At 38.7% G+C, this 16,678-nt stretch overlaps 1 protein-coding gene across 1 annotated transcript in view; it reads left to right on the forward strand.

Annotated features, from left to right (window-relative positions):
* LOC126372800 (uncharacterized) overlaps window positions 1-16,678 on the forward strand; it is a 47,489-nt gene that overhangs the window by 1,320 nt on the left and 29,491 nt on the right. The gene's annotated exons all lie outside the window — the stretch shown is intronic.

A 16,678-nucleotide genomic window follows, 5' to 3' on the forward strand; every position in this document is an offset into this window, starting at 1 on the left:
ACGGTAATTAATTATGAAGTTTAAATTCTTCCGTGCGTAATTAATAATTCTTGTCTATTTATGACATTCGTTGCTTTCTTGAGAAAGGCAATTTTCATCTCTACGTTATTTGGGATCTTATTATTATAGGCTTTCCCGGGATTCTGAGGTCAGAATGTTGGGTTTATTTATATTTGCGGCTTATACGGACCGTCTTGGGGTTATTTACGAAAAAATGTAGGTACCTACTTACGTTCTTTTATTATGAAAATGTAGTAGGCCAACGGATTATTGTAGTCATAATGTATTTATGAAGGCTTGGTCGGTACAATCGGAATACGTAGGCCTTGGCGAACATGCGATGTAATTCAGGATGTTTAAAGAAAGGCAGGGTTAAATGCAAAAAGTGTTTTACAAAAAGTGAATTGATTTATAACAAAAGTCATGTTGTATAGTCCATTATCCCTTATATTTCGCTCTGGTTGATAGAGCGCAGGCCTGTGCCTAGTTGAACTTTTTTTACGTCACTTATTGTAGATTTGCTGCCGTACGTAGGTATACTTATGTCATTTAACTACTTGGCCTTGGCTGGAGTTTAGTTGGAGGACGTATTAGGCTGTTTATGTCATACGTATACTATTTGAAATACGGTTGCTAGTGTAAGCAATAAAGCAATTTTTTGTATGACGACCCCAAAATTAAATCGTCAGCCGCGGAAATTTTGTTGGGTTGTAAAATAGTATTTCTCAATACTTACTGTAAAGTTTCGTCGCCTGAGGAATTAATGCTGATGGTCCAATACTTTCCTTTCCTTTTTACCTTTGATGGGTTTTCTCTTGACCCCAGACTTGCCCAAAGGCATTAACGAGGCGTAAGATGGAGCGACCTCGCCCAGAAGATGCCTGTTCATTCTGGCCTTGAAAGCACCAGTGTTATATGCATTCGGAAATATAGAAGACGGCAAAGAATTCCACTCCGTAGCAGTGCGCATAATGAAGGACGATGCGAAGCGCTTTGTGCGAATAGTTGGGATATCCACCAAATAGGGATGGAACCCGGCCGTACGTTTGGAAGTCCGAAGATAAAAGGGGGATGATGGAATGAGCTCGTGTAAATCGCGGGCACACTCCCCGAAGTGCAGTCTGTAGTATACCGACATACTGGTGACTTTTCCTTCGTCGCCAAGTCCTACAAATGAAATGCACAGCTTTAATGCCAGACACAAACGACTTCAAACAACAGACACAGGCTTCCTTTTCAATGTCACCATTGTTTACTTAAATCTTGATTTTGCGATAAATTCTACTTTACTGTGGGCGTAATATTAAAATTATGAATAAAAAAAGCGGCCAAGTGCGAGTCGGACTCGCCCATGAAGGGTTTCGTAACAGCAAGTAACATAATATAAAAGTAAATTAGAAAGAAAGAAAGAAAGAAAGAAGCATGCTAATCTACATCATATATTTTTTTAAGTTTTACGCTCCTCTTATTTTAGAAGTTACAGGGGGGGACACACACATTTTACCACTTTGGAAGTGTCTCTCGCGCAAACTATTCAGTTTAGAAAAAAATGATATTAGAAACCTCAATACCATTTTGGAAGACCTATCCATATATACCCCACACGTACCTATGGGTTAGATGAAAAAAAAATTTTTTAGTTTCAGTTCTATGTATGGGGACCCCCAAAATTTATTGTTTTTTTTTTCTATCATTGCATAAAAATCTTAACGCGGTTCACAGAATACACATATTTATCAAGTTTCAACAGTATAGCTATTATAGTTTCGGAGAAAAGTGGCTGTGACATACGGACGGACGGACGGACAGACAGACGGACGGACAGACATGACGAATCTATAAGGGTTCCGTTTTTTGCCATTAGGCTACGGAACCCTAAAAAGGCGTATGGTAATGATTACTTGTAAAATGAATTATTTTTTAATTAAACTTCTTTTGTGACGGAATCTTGATAGTCTCCAAGGAGTACTTATAATAATTTAATTATGATGATGGCTTGTCGTTCTGCCCACGCCGATAGGAATTATAGACGTCCATTAAGTCTCTTTACTGTATTCTATGTAGGTACTGGACTAATGTTTTATATTAATCTGACTGTAGACAAAATTTTCAGAAATATAGAGTCAGAAATCTTAGAAATTAACGATAAAAAAGTAGCAATTTTATTAATTTTTTGTAGGTAAATAGTTACGTTACTTTCGAAAGACCAATCAAAATGGTACTATACAATTCATATATTATAATATAATATGTATACACACTTGAGGAGCTGGGTGGCGTAGCGGTAAACGCGCTCGGTCTGCGATTGTTGAAGTTAAGCAACTTTCGCAAAGGCCGGTCATAGGATGGGTGACCACAAAAAAAAGTTTTCATGTCGAGCTCCTCTGTGCTTCGGAAGGCACGTTAAGCCGTTGGTCCCGGCTGCATTTAGCAGTCGTTAATAACCATCAATCCGCACTGGGCCCGCGTGATGGTTTAAGGCCCGATCTCCCTAGCCATCCATAGGGAAGGCCCGTGCCCCAGCAGTGGGGACGTTTATGGGCTGATGATGAATATACACACGCTTCTCGCCAGTTGTTTTAAGTCCCATGTTGAAAGAGAATAGGTATTACGTGGAGAGATAATACCTACCTACCTATTACATGTAAATGAAGGTTTGCTTTATAGTACGTACCTATATAATTTTGGGGAGGTCTGTGACCAGCAGTGGGAGGTATTTTTTTTATATCAAGGTTGATTGGTATAACGGAAGGTTACATTTAGAGTTCAATAACCTTGTGAATATCTTGATTAACAATGTTAATTTGTTTCTTTCGTAGTTGGTTTTCCATTTTGTTCTACACTCGTTTAATTAATGTTTCCTTTGAACTACGCGTGTGAGTAGAAGTTTTGGGGTTAATTTAGGAAGGTACAAAGACGAAACGGGTGACTGATAAATTGGTACCAAAAGTACCGTCCCGAGTACCAATATGTATACACTTCGAAACCATGTCACATTAACTTTTTGGACAAATTAAACCGTAAGTCTCATTAAATGTCAAATATGATAGTGCGACAGGGTTCTAAAGTGGGTACATGATATTGCTCATGACAGTACGTCACTGTGGTCTTGTGGGTACGTCATTTTGGTCCTGTGGTACACCCACTTGTGTAAATAGTAAGCGGAACTAACGATTTAACGTGCCTTCCGAAACATTAATCGTCGAACTTTCGTACAATCAGGTCATCTCTAATTTAAGAACCACGCTCTTGTCGGTGTAGAATTCTCCATTCTTGTCTATCAAAGGCCAATTCCTTCACTTCCTTATAAAACACGACGTTCGCCTTCTCTTTAATCTGTTCTATGTAAGCTTTTCTTGGTCTTCCCCTTCCTCTCTTTCCTTGTAGCTTCCCTTCTATGATGTTTTTAATAACTTCGTCGTTTCATATTAAGCGTCCAATCATCTTGTCTCTACTGTCCTCAATAACTCTCAATATTTGCCTCTTTTCTCTTACTCTCACTAGCACTTTCTCATCACGTATCGGTTGTTTTGGTAAACAACCTATATTGTTCTTACCAAATTAGGTAACAAAGTGATTTTTGTGATATGTCCCGACTGGGATTTGAACCTGGGACCTCCGGATCGTGAGCACAATGCTCAACCACTGGAGCACCGAGGCCGCTGCAACAATCCAGTATGATTCAGAATACTAATGCAAATTAGAAAAAGCAGTGTCTATAAAAATGTTCATCCAAATAGATTGGACTAGAAATTGCCCACTCACCCGAGATGAAGTTTATGCAGACGAACGGTTTTAAATTATTCCTTTTTTATTTAGTAATTTAATATAATCTAGGTACTAAAACTCAAGATACACAGAGGTTGTGTCGGAAGCGTTCCGGCATAGAATAAAAATAAGTAGGGAAGGAATATTCTTTCCTTCGAGTCGCTTGACTCGAAAGAACGCTTGACTCTTACTGAGAGGACCACTTAACTCTTACTTCCAGTGAAGTCGAAAACAAATGACTTCCGAATTTGTTTTAGATTTCATTGGATCGTATGTTTATTTCGTACTCAACGGTGTAGGAAAATCTCGGGAGGAGACCTACATTCCCGAGAAATGCGTTTCAAAAGTGATTTCCTTTCGCGGGTTGGAACTGTTGGAAGATCAGACAGGCAGTCGCTTCTGTAAAACACTTGTAAAATTTTCAAGTTAGGTAGGCGGACTCCTCAGCGTTCCCTATTTGTCCGGCCAAGTAGTTCATGTCTGAGGTGAAACGCCAAAAAAGGTCAAACGCTCTTGGGCCCGCTGTACCGATTATGCGTGTCTGAGGCCTTAAAGGTTGGATGGTTGCTAAGTGTTTCTTTTAAGGTTTTCATTACTTTTCACAGGCACTTTGTATGATTGATTCTTGGTAGGTATCATTTGATTTGATTACTTACCAAAATTTGGGATAGCGTGATGATTGAAAACCTTATTGAGTTTCCTAATCAATGTAGGCGGAGGTCAGTGACACTTTAAACCAGGTTCTTATCTTCTCCCCCATCTTTTGTTCTACTTGTATTAGATTAGGTTCCTTTTTTTGACGTGACTTATTGTAGATATGCCGCCGCCAATGGCATTAACTTCTTGACCGGAGAAATGGGGAGCGACGGGGGTCTTACCCGGGTCAAAATATAAGACAACACCTTTACCGGTTTATTCGTTGAACTTTGGCGACTTGAAAACGATTCAGATAAATCGAAGTTCGGAATTTGGTACCGGGAAATTTGAAGCAAGAAAGAAATGTTTTTTATATAGGGACACTGTTGGCAACATCAAAGTCTTAATATACTTATATATTTTTATTGTAATATTATTATATTTTACTCTTGCAATATTACCATGGACTTTACTGACGAGGCATGTTTTTCTTGTCTCTTTAACTTATTTAAATAATTTCCTAGTTTATCCATTACAGTATATTTTAACAGCATCTCGAAGAAGTTTTATACTGGAGCTAACACCGCCTTCAACCGACACCACAGTAACAAATATAAAACAAAACAACTTACTTTCTTACTAACTTTATGCTGCTTGAAAACAAGAAATAAACACTTTTTTTAAACACGGAATAACACATACAATCTCAACACGTAATATAAACAACTTACACAAGAGAGTACAAATAAATTTCCGTTGTTCATTTGTTTTACCCGATAGGGCCCTAGGCTTGAGGGTGCCCACTAGGGGCGTCGTCTGAGAGGATCTTATTTGTTAGACTTAATCGACTCTAGTGGGCCGATAGCGATAAGCCCTGAATGAAGGAAATTCAAATTAAAAAAAAAACTTTATTCAGTAGTTAACATAGTTACTCTTTGAATCGACAATTTTTACATAACAAACGTCTCATCCGCCTAAAACTACTGCAGCTTCTCACAACCTGTATGTATAGCCGGGGAAAAGAAGCTGCAAGACAAACCACGGCACAGGGCCCTAGACGTTCTTTAAATAATCTTTTTCGATCTTAATCGGTCTTTAAATCGTCAACCACACCGGTGGAGTCAGTATCGGGGTCTTGAAGTGTTTGTTGTCGCGAGCTGATTAGCCGCCTCTATGGATAGAGTCCCTAATCAGATCGTCAGAATACAGGTTAGTGACATCGTAACGAAAACTTTGAGGGATTATTCGACCATGATTCTGAGTTGGTATCAAGTGGAATTATCCGTCACAAATGTATGAAACTAAAAGTAATTTAAAAAACACTAATATTTTCATAAATTTTCCGATAGGGAATCACTCCGTTAGTATTCGTTACGTTGTCACTAACACCCATACTTGTATGGCTAACTGTACGTACTTAATTATACGGGGTGTAAATGACACACACACACTAATACACTCTCCTTCAGCCCCCGATGGGTTTCGAGACAAACCTTTGTTGTAACAGCATCCCTAAAACCATGTATTAGCATAAGGTAAGGTCACAAGGCTCTTATGCTCATGACAATGTGTGATTGTATTTGTATTCGATCACCGAGCTTTTTGTCTCGAAACCCATCGGGGGCTGAAGAACTTTAAACAGGGTGTGAGAGTGTGTGTTATTTACACGCCGTATAAGTGTGCTATGTTTACATGCACGGTCACGAGCATTAATATGTATACGCTTCGGTACCATGTCACATCAACTTTTTTGACAAAGTGAACTGTAAGTCTCACTAAATGTCAAATATGTTAGTGCGACAGAGTCCTAAAGTGGGTACATTATATTGCTCATGACTGCACATGCTTGTAAACATAACACAAGATCACGACTCCCAATTGTACTACTGTATTGTATCGGTAGTCAGAGGTAAATCTTTCATAAGATAACTAAGTACCTACGCCTCACTAAGCTTTCTGTTAGACCAACGTCATAGGTGAGCCGTATCGCCGTCTATAATGGTTAGTGTTTTTTGTCTATGCTAGTGGTTATAGTTTCTAAATAAGTAGTTTAAATTATTTACATTACCATGGATCGCCCTCTGTGGTCCAGTGGTTGAGCGTTGAGCTCACGATCCTGAGGTCCCGGTTTCGAATCCCGGTGAGGACATATCATAAAAATCATCTTTGTGATCCCCTGTTTGTTTAGGAGATTACAGGCGGATCACCTGATTGTCTGAAAGTAAGACGATCCGTGCTTCGGAAGGCGCGTTAAGTCTGTGGTCCCGGTTACTACTTACTGATGTAAGTGTGTAATCGTTCAATAATAACCCTGACACCAGGGTTGATGAGGTTGGTAATTTACCTCACAATCCACACGATAGAAGAAGAGAAGACAATGATCGTCAAATCGTTAAATGATAGTTGTTTGTAAATGTTTATTTCCTTTTGGTGGTTGCCGGGAAGAAATTGCTCTAGAGCAATAAGGCCGCCCAAATTGTACTGTATTCATGTGTTATGTCTGATTGTTGAAATTTAGTTCTGTGCAATAAAGTATATTTGATTTGATTTGATTTTGATCGTCAATGATTAAGTAACTTTGTAAGTAGTCAAAAGTTATGATGGAAATTAATTACAGTATCCGAACAATTCACCAAAATGTCTCAAAATAGAGGCAATAAAAGTTAATTAGCTGAAACGTAGGTATATTTAAAGTGTCGAGGCGATGTATCAAAGCTGTGGACAGATGGGCAAGTAGCCAGAAATCAATAATTTTGTAAGTAGGTACAGAAACACGAAGACTTTATAGACGGTCCATTTGAAAAAAAGAAATAATTTTATTTCTTAAAAAAAATAACATAAAATTATTTTTGATATAATCTTCATGACTATTCGGATCATCGGAGGGACTGGAGCATGGGAATGTTCCCGTTATAAAAACTCTTTAATAGGAACATACATACATACATAAACTCACGCCTGTTTCCCATCGGGGTAAGCAGAGACTAGAATTCCATTTGCTTCGATTTAGTAGGAAACTGGCTGCTTTTTAGCAAATTATTTTTTCTTGTACTCTGGTCCTATCTACATTAATCTTTCGAACGCCGGAACGCGGATCTCGACCAGACACAATGTAAAATCTATTGTGTCTGGTATCTCGGCATATGAGAGGTTAATACTAGGTAATAAGTTTTACTGTCCCACTTTAGGGACGTTCCCAGAAACGGCACACCATTGGACTGGACGGAGATCGCACGGGACCGCGACTTATGGGAAGACATCTCCATGTCTGCAAAGGCCTCCGCCTTTGCCCAGCAGTGGGATCAAATGGGCTAGTAATAATAATATTTATTTCTTTCCGTCTAGGTTGATGCTCATTCAGAGCGACGAACCAAAAGGGCCCTATCTCACAAGGTGCAACCACGGTCGCGTCACCAACAAAATGTATTTGTAGCAATCCACAAGACACGGTGTCAACTGCATACCAAACGAAACTATTTCTATATTATACCACTTATTAGCAGGTTGTAAGCTATAAAAAAAACTCGAGTGTTCTTTTCAAAGTGCGTTGGAAATAGTTTGACACAAATCTTGAAGGTTTGGCAGAGTCTATGTCACATGGGGGCCTGTTGTATTTCCTAATGTTTATAGTCCTAAAGTCGATTTTCCGAACATCATTTTCCTAATATTTAATTGTACTAATGTTCGATCATCCTAAATATTGATTATCCTACCGTAATACTTGTCCTAATATTCTTTAGTTCTAATATTAATGTCCCTAAAGTTTGAAATTCCGAATTTTTCATTCCCTATATGATCTATTTGACATATTTTGGTTAGTTGTGACCATCGAGGCCCGAAGGGCCGAGAGGCGGCGGTGAAGATTTGTTTCGTAACGACAGCAGTCACGGGTGCGAGCGAAGCGAGCACGGAAATTCGCGGCACCCCGACACTGTAGATATAGGTTACGAAGGCTGTATGGCAGGGGGCGAGCAAAGCGAGCCCCCTGCCATATATCCGAGTGGGTTAGGTTACTTGTGACCATCGAGGCCCGAAGGGCCGAGAGGCGGCGGTGAAGGTTCTCTATTGTATTCCCTAAAATTTCTTATCCTACTTTTTATTTTCCTTCACATTTTATTTAGGACTATACATTTTAGGAATATAAACGATTGTAACTATGGACATTAGGGCTTACCATCATTAGGATGAAAAAAAATAGGGCAATGAACACTAGGAGTTAACAAAATTGGACTAGGATCATTAGGACATTCGATACTTAGGACTAAAATGTGAAGGAAAATAAAAAGTAGGATAAGAAATTTTAGGGAATACAATAGAGAACCATGTCACATGTGTCAACGCGTTGTCACGATAATTACTGAGGGTCTTTCCAGCTTGCGTTCTTTCAAAATCATAATATAGTTGGCGTTTGGCGTTGTTCAGTTTAGGAAGTTATATTGTTATAAACCTAGAGGTAAAACCTATAGTTGTGTTGAGGAGCTCGGTGGCGCAGCGGTTAACGCGCTCGGTCTGCGATTGTTGAAGTAAAGCAACTTTCGCAAAGGCCGGTCATAGGATGGGTGACCACAAAAAAAAGTTTTCATCTCGAGCTCCTCCGTGCTTCGGAAGGCACGTTAAGCCGTTGGTCGCGGCTGCATTAGCAGTCGTTAATAACCATCAATCCGCACTGGGCCCGCGTGATGGTTTAAGGCCCATCCATAGGGAAGGCCCGTGCCCCAGCAGTGGGGACGTTAATGGGCTGATGATGATGATGATTGTTATAAACCATAGACATTTTTTGTTATTGTGTCCGTCCAACAGGCAAAGGGAGCGTAGCCAATATAGACAGTAAACCATAGCCTACTAGACAACAATTAACGCGCAACATGTAACGCTTAAGATGTACAGCAACGTTGCACAACAACGCGCGACGTTGCCAGCTGAAGCGCAACATGTCCCGCGGCTTTGTTGTTTGTTTAGAGTTTAGAGAGCAACGATAGTTGAGCATCAATTGTTGTTGAGTGTGACGCGCAACAACACTACACACGTCGTCAACGTGTAGTAGAAGCGTAGGCAGACGATGTTGTTAAACAAAAGTTCTGCGCTAACTTTTAACATGTTGGGCAACAATTTGTACAACATGTTGTTGTCAAATGTTGCCAAGTGGAAACGCGGCTTCATTCATTCTCGCGTGTCATTTCATGAATGTCGACCAATCCTTTATCCATAGACTATCACCCTACCAGTCTGTCACCATACAGTTCAAAGGCTCTATCTCACTAGGACACCATGGTTGCGTCATCAAGGTTGCGCTACCAACAAAATTTATGCAGTTGTATAAAGGCTACTTCATCCTATTGCGCAACCAATTTGTTGGCAGCAACTGAAACTCTTATAATTGACTGCTGGTCCTATAATACCATGCCTTCTACAGTGAATGTTTCTGTCCATCCCAATAGGGGTTGTGAGCGTCTGTCATACTAAAATAAAGACGAGAAAATATTATTTCCTCCGAAGTTTTGATTGGCAAGCTTTAAGTCAGCACAGTGTGAACCTAATCAACGAGTTTATTACTCGGCTGCGATTAACTGATCGTAAAGAGAAAATAGAATCATCAAATACCAAAATGTCTTCTTGTGGCTGACATCGGACAGATAGGTACAACTCGCGGTAGGGTTCTGCCCTAGTACCAGCCGTAGTAACTAGTAAATATCTAGTCACCATAGAGGACAATTTGCTGTTACACTAGGATATTTCAAGATAAATTACAAAATGTTAATCCACAAATGGAAGCCAGTCTAAAATGATCAAAAATCAATCTCATTTTTTCTTTTTAACTTATTTTCGTATTTTAAGTTAGAATGTGGGACTTTCCAGGATACTTTCTCCGAAAAAAAAAAACAGATGGCACTGTACAAATTGAACGTGAGAAATGCCTATTTCCTCATTGCTCGGGTACATAATTCTTCAAAATATAATAGATATAATGGCAGAGGCATATATTATATAAAACTAATATTGCTTGAAATTTGGATCACTAAGTATGGAATTATGTTGCTACTTGTACATATTGCTTCTCTTTATTTTGATCAGAATAATAATGAGTGGAAGATGTGTTGTGCCTGGGTGTAATAACAAGGGTCATCATTTATACCCAAAAACAAAGATAAAAGATGCATATGTCTGTTATCCATCAAATTAGAAGGTTAAACGAAGGCAACACTGAACAGCGCCATCTAGTATTATTTTGGGGAACGTAGCCTGGAAAGTGCTTCATTAAATCACAACGACGATGTTGGTTGCCTGCTTTTGTTCATGACGTCACTCGGACAACATTTCAGTGCAAAACATCTAGTTGGTATAATATTGAAGTTCTAACTTTTCCATATATTTTGAGACTACGATACTATCATGGATAATATGATGAATAGTATGGTTATATAAACAACAAGTTTGTGTACCTTATCGCCTTACAAATGATAGTCAATCTTGCTGGAAGAGAACATAATCCCTTTATCGGCATATTCAACATGTTGCGGAAGATAATCAGCTGAATTTTCAGCTAGGAGAGAAGCAAGATTATAGGTAGGATATATTCGGAGATAACCAGCTATGTTATACTTGCTCCTACATCAAGAAAACCAGCTGAGTCAGTATGACAATATGAATTATTGAGCGCTTCGACCAATAAACGATACGAATGCTATCTACATAGATGGACGTCAAACGGCTATTGGTCGAAGGCCTCGATATAATTCGCGCCGCGCGCGGTGCGGTTACCGTGCAGAGCCTCCTGGTATGCTCAATCCTATCACAAGCCGCCATTGCTAGCCCTTTGATGACGTAAGTGTTACCACTTTCTTACCATTAAATTGGTATTTCCAACATTACAAGGACGTAAATTTTATTATTGAAAATTAAGTGAATTACTGACTAATATATTTAATTACTATTACTTGTCACATATATAAACATCATTAAAACTGTACGTAAATCTTTTATTAAAAGTGCAAAATTTTCTTGCAAAGTAAATATAAAAACTTAACTTACGGTAATTTGTTTTTTACGAAATGGCAACGCAGGGTGAGATGACGTCAGCTGGGCTAATCTTGAAATGTTAGCTGTCACTTTTGAGCATACCTGGTATTCTTATACCATGGTTCCTACAGTAACATAATATATTATACCTATATCAATGTTATACTCTGTTGGTTTTGAGGCCAACTATTCATTGACAGATTTGTTTTAACCTCAAAACTAAAATACTGTCTATTATACTTGAAACTTTACCTTGATTCCCTTTTTTTGTATCTAAATATTATAATGTGAGGACAGTTAGTCTGTTTGTAAACAATATTATTTCATCATTCGGATTTTAGAATACAAATGTTGACATACATTTGTTGTGATGACGTTCTCGAGAGTGATCCCAAAGGGGGAATGTTCTCGTTGTAAAAACTCTTTAGTAGTAAGGACATTGGTTGCTTTTTTTTCAATTTGTTCTTTCTTGTACTCCGGTCTTATCTGCCTAAAGGTTAAGTAATGAATCTCTTTTCACATATTCTTCTTTTTTTGCGCCTTTTTACTGCCAGATACATTCCTAATTTAACTGGGGGTCTAAAAAGGCCATATTGAAGCAATTTTGCTTTTTTAACCTTAGCGAGTTTCCTGTTAGACAAGCGTGATAGTTGGTGAGTCGTATCGCCGCCTATGATGGTCGAGCCAAATGTATTAGTAAAAACTGCACTCAACCTCCTAAGACCGAATGTTCTTTATAAATCCAAACCCCATTGTTTAACTATTGTGTCTGGAAATCTCGGTCTTAAGAGGTTAAGATAAATTCATAATTGATTGCTGCAAGTTCGGTACCGGGGTTCGACCGGCGCTCCTCGTTTGATAAGCAAGGTGAATCACAGTGAAATGTTAATTCTGAAGGATGTAATACACGATCCCGGCGACCCGATTACTCTAGCCATAGAGGCGGCCAATCAGCTCGCGGCACCAAACAAGAACCTCGATACCGACCACACAACTAGTTGATAATTTCCCTCAATCAGCGCTTATTGCTATTGATCCACTAGGGTCGATTAATTCTTTCAAATATTCTTCCTCTCAGACGACGCGACGCCCTGAGCCAAGGTTCACGCCCAACTGGGCACCCTCAGGCCTGTTGTCTTAAATTTTGTACCGGGTGAGAGCCTTAAGTAATTAATGCCAATGGCGACAAATAAAAAAAGATCCAGCCCCGATCCCTAAGCAACGGGCTCCATCAAATACAGAATGTAGTTAATGCAATCTGCGGCAAATCTAATAAGTCACGAACTGAAATGTTAATAACATTGTAACAAACACCGTCCCTCACCATCATAACGACATTTCGTGTCACAACTCCCCAAATAACCGTATCGGATTGTGACATTTTTCGTTTATAAACACGACGCGAGGTACAAGAATAACAACGGCCAAGTTCACTGGGGTGACACTTGGCGATCTGCCAAGGTATTCCCGGTTGCTACTTGGTAAGTTACTGCCTTGGTAATAATGTATTTAGGGCTGCCATTTCGAAATATAAGTCTCGGTTTAAGATCCCGATATTTTAGTCTCTAATGGATGATAGCGATGCGAAGAGCGGGATGGCTGCTCCATACCTCTCTCTGTCTATTAAGGTGACGCCTGTGCTCAGAACGGCATTATATATGCTGTTTTTGTTTGTTTTTATCGCTGATCGCTCTTCCTTTCTACGTTACATCATGTCCATCTCTTTTTCTTATCGTGTGGGTTGTGAGGTGGAATACCAGCCTCATCAACCCTGGTGTCAGGGTTACTATTGAGCCGCCGCCTGACATGGCTCATATAACGACTACTTACTTGCATCAGTAAGTAGTAACCGGGACCAACGGCTTAACGTGCCTTCCGAGCACGGATCATCTTACTTTCGGACAATCAGGTGATCAGCCTGTAATGTCCTAACCAAACTAGGGATCACAAAGTGATTTTTGTGATATGTCCCCACCGGGATTCGAACCCGGGGCCTCCGGATCGTGAGTCTAACGCTCAACCACTGGACCACAGAGGTCCTTAAGGACTTCAATAATAAATGTAACTACAAGTTAGCTTTTGGTGACTTCCTTATTGCTTGCCCTGGTAGGAATATGGGGGCTGGATTGGGCAATAGCTAATTAGTTGGCGGACCGCAATTTATATTCAAAATTCTAGATTAAGAAAATTAAATTTACTTACCAGATAATATTTTGAATTTGTCAGAAAATAAATTTAAAGCTCATATGAAGCTTACGTTTTGTAAAAAAGCTTGTTATATGATTAATGATTACCTAATGACAAAATTGTCTGGTACTAAATATGTTCCTCTAATTATTAAATAACTTATAATGTATACCCTCATTGATTTAAAAGATGTGTAGCTGTTGCAGTTTCTTGTAATTTCTTCTCCTCAGTCATAAAACCTTGCGAACAGACGCAAATTCAAAAAAGTTACGTTGTCTTTCAACAAGTTCATCCATGATAATTACGTTGAATTAATGATTCTGATTGCTGATACCTAAACCTCATGTATCGGACGCGATTAATCGGGTTGAGTAATAATCCCTGTAGTTGAATTCAACCCTTAGCACTCGTGGAACTGAATGAACATTTTCATGTTTCCCAAATGGTGATGATTGACAAACAAGCGAGAGAACATGAAACTTTACAACTGTATTTCATCATATTTGTATACAAAGTCGTAGCGACGTTTCTGTTTTATACGGTTGACATAATAAATTTGCTTTGAGTAGCCACTAGAAACACGGTCGTGGACAAAATGACTAATTGTTTACATTTGCTTTGTTTTGTTTCAGGCAACATACAAATTGTTCAACACTTCTTGTTGTTTATAATTAGAACGAGTTCTGTTTCAACAATATTGTTATTTTCACGTTGGTTGAGTAATTCGCTTGTAATTCTTTCATCAAATAATGCAATTGCTTTAATGATTTTAACTTCAATAAGAATTCAAGTATAATGTACTTCCCTGATAGAATAGAATACAGAACTTTATTGTTAACATGTCGTTACCAGTCAATTACAAAAAGATAAACATTGTCAATAGGCAAAAACACCGATATACCATGGGTAATATTATTACATATTACTCATTAACTTATCAATGATTACATATTATTATAATTTTATTATCGATAACAATTATAATTAATTATAATAATAATAATAATTATTATTAATAGCCCTCAATGTCCCACTGCAGGGCAAAGGCCTCTCTTCCCTTCTTCCACTCCTCCCTGTCCCCAGCTTGCTCGCGCCACCGTTTCGAGAAGCGGTCCAACTCGTCGCGCCATCTTCTCCGTGGCCTTCCCCGACGTCTGACAGCATTTGCAGGAACCCACTCTGTAGCTTTTAATTATAATTACATTACTTTTTGTCATTATGACTGGTTTTGTCATAAGCTCTTTTATGCCATAAAATTGTTGTTCCAGTAGCCAAGGCATAAAATTTATGGAACACACGTCAATTTTTAGGCAGAAATTTAAAAAGCCCTTCCAAAATTTCATATAAGCCAATAACTCGACAGAATTAGCAGAATTGACAGCACGCGCCAAACTGGTTGCATACGACCGAGATACTTACCTATTTTATTCGGCCGGGTTATTCATTCATTTACTCATTCTTCGTAAAATTAACAGCTGTCAATCGTCCGTCCCTTTCCTTTCCGGCGGATAAGAAAATGACAGGTATAACTTAAAATACAATTAGGCTGTATTTGCAGGAATCGGGGCCACGATATAACTATTATTAGTAATTAGTTAGCCATTCGCGTACTTTAAAAGTCATTATTTTAGTTATTACTTATTACCGACTTCAAAAAAGAAGGAGGTTCTCAATTTGACCGTATGTTTTTTTTAAACCATAACTTCTTAAAGTCCACCAGTTGCACATAACGGCTACATACCACAGCACACCACACGTTGTGGATCTTCCCGGCAGTACACTTAAGAGTGTAACTGCCTGTTGCCGTGACGGACAAATTGCCCTCTCAGAGGCCCGGAGGATGCTGTCTGGGTAGATTAGTTCCTCTTGAAGAGTAGCGAGGAACTATAGCCAGTAGAGTAAAAATAATGTAGTTTGGTTTTAAATAAATAAGACTAGAGGAGATAATGATGATGACAAAAGGCATATTCATCCTCACAACAATGCGTTTCTATAGAAACTTCCTGAGTCGCACCACTAATGTGTCGAACTGTAATCAGTTCATAATAATATTAAAATGTTTTTATCACGTGCTCACGTGAAGGAAAACATCGTGAGGAAACCCACATTCCCGAAAATAGAGTTTCCTAGAAGAGAGAATAAGAATTGAGTTTAACCTATCCTAACCCGTATTGGGCTGGTTTTCCCTTCGCGGGTTGGAAGGTCAGACAGGCAGTCGCTTCTGTAAAAAACCGGACCTGTCAAATCTTCAGGTTAGGTAAGTGGACATCGTGAAAACTGGATAACTGTGAGATGATGTTTTAATATATAAAATGCGTCAAAAATGAAACAGTTTACCGCTTTCTCGTATTATCGCGATCTGTGAGGCGAATACCTAAAATGTCTGCAAATAAAACGGAATGGGAACGAACGCCTCTTGGATAGTTCTGCTTGTTTAAAATTGGATGTGCGTTGTAAAACTTAAGAGCCTAACCGTCTTATTGGCTTATAAACATTTCTATTGAATAGGTTTCCTAACGATTCTCGCCTACAAATGGTGTTGCAGATAAAACTATTAAAGACTCATTTCTCGTAAAGATAGGTACGGAGTATGCTGCTTAACCTTCTAGTTGATTGAGGGGAAGCCTACTCCAGCAAAGGAATTTATAAATATAGGTAACCTATACCTAGGTTCCGGCTTTATTTACAATGGTTATTTATTTGCAGATGGCTAACATTTGGGATTAGATCTACATTAAGTTATTTAAATTAAATTATATATTATAAATTATAAAAGAATGAAAATAATAATAATAAGTAAGTAATTGGTTTTATACTATGTCTAATAATAATGATTCTGCATAAACGTTCTTATACATTTAATGCTTGGATTTCCCGCGCGTTGTACGGTCACGAGCATTAATATGTATTTATACACTTTGGTACCATGTCACATTAGCTTTTTTGACAAATTGAATTGTAAGTCTGACTAAATGTCAAATATGTTAGTGCGATAGAGTTCTAAAGTGAGTACATTATATTGCTCATGACTGTACCGCTCAACGCCTAGCAGCATTTCCATAAACGGGAC

Source organism: Pectinophora gossypiella, chromosome 14 (assembly GCF_024362695.1).
Source record: "Pectinophora gossypiella chromosome 14, ilPecGoss1.1, whole genome shotgun sequence".
Taxonomy (NCBI): Eukaryota; Metazoa; Arthropoda; class Insecta; order Lepidoptera; family Gelechiidae; genus Pectinophora; species Pectinophora gossypiella.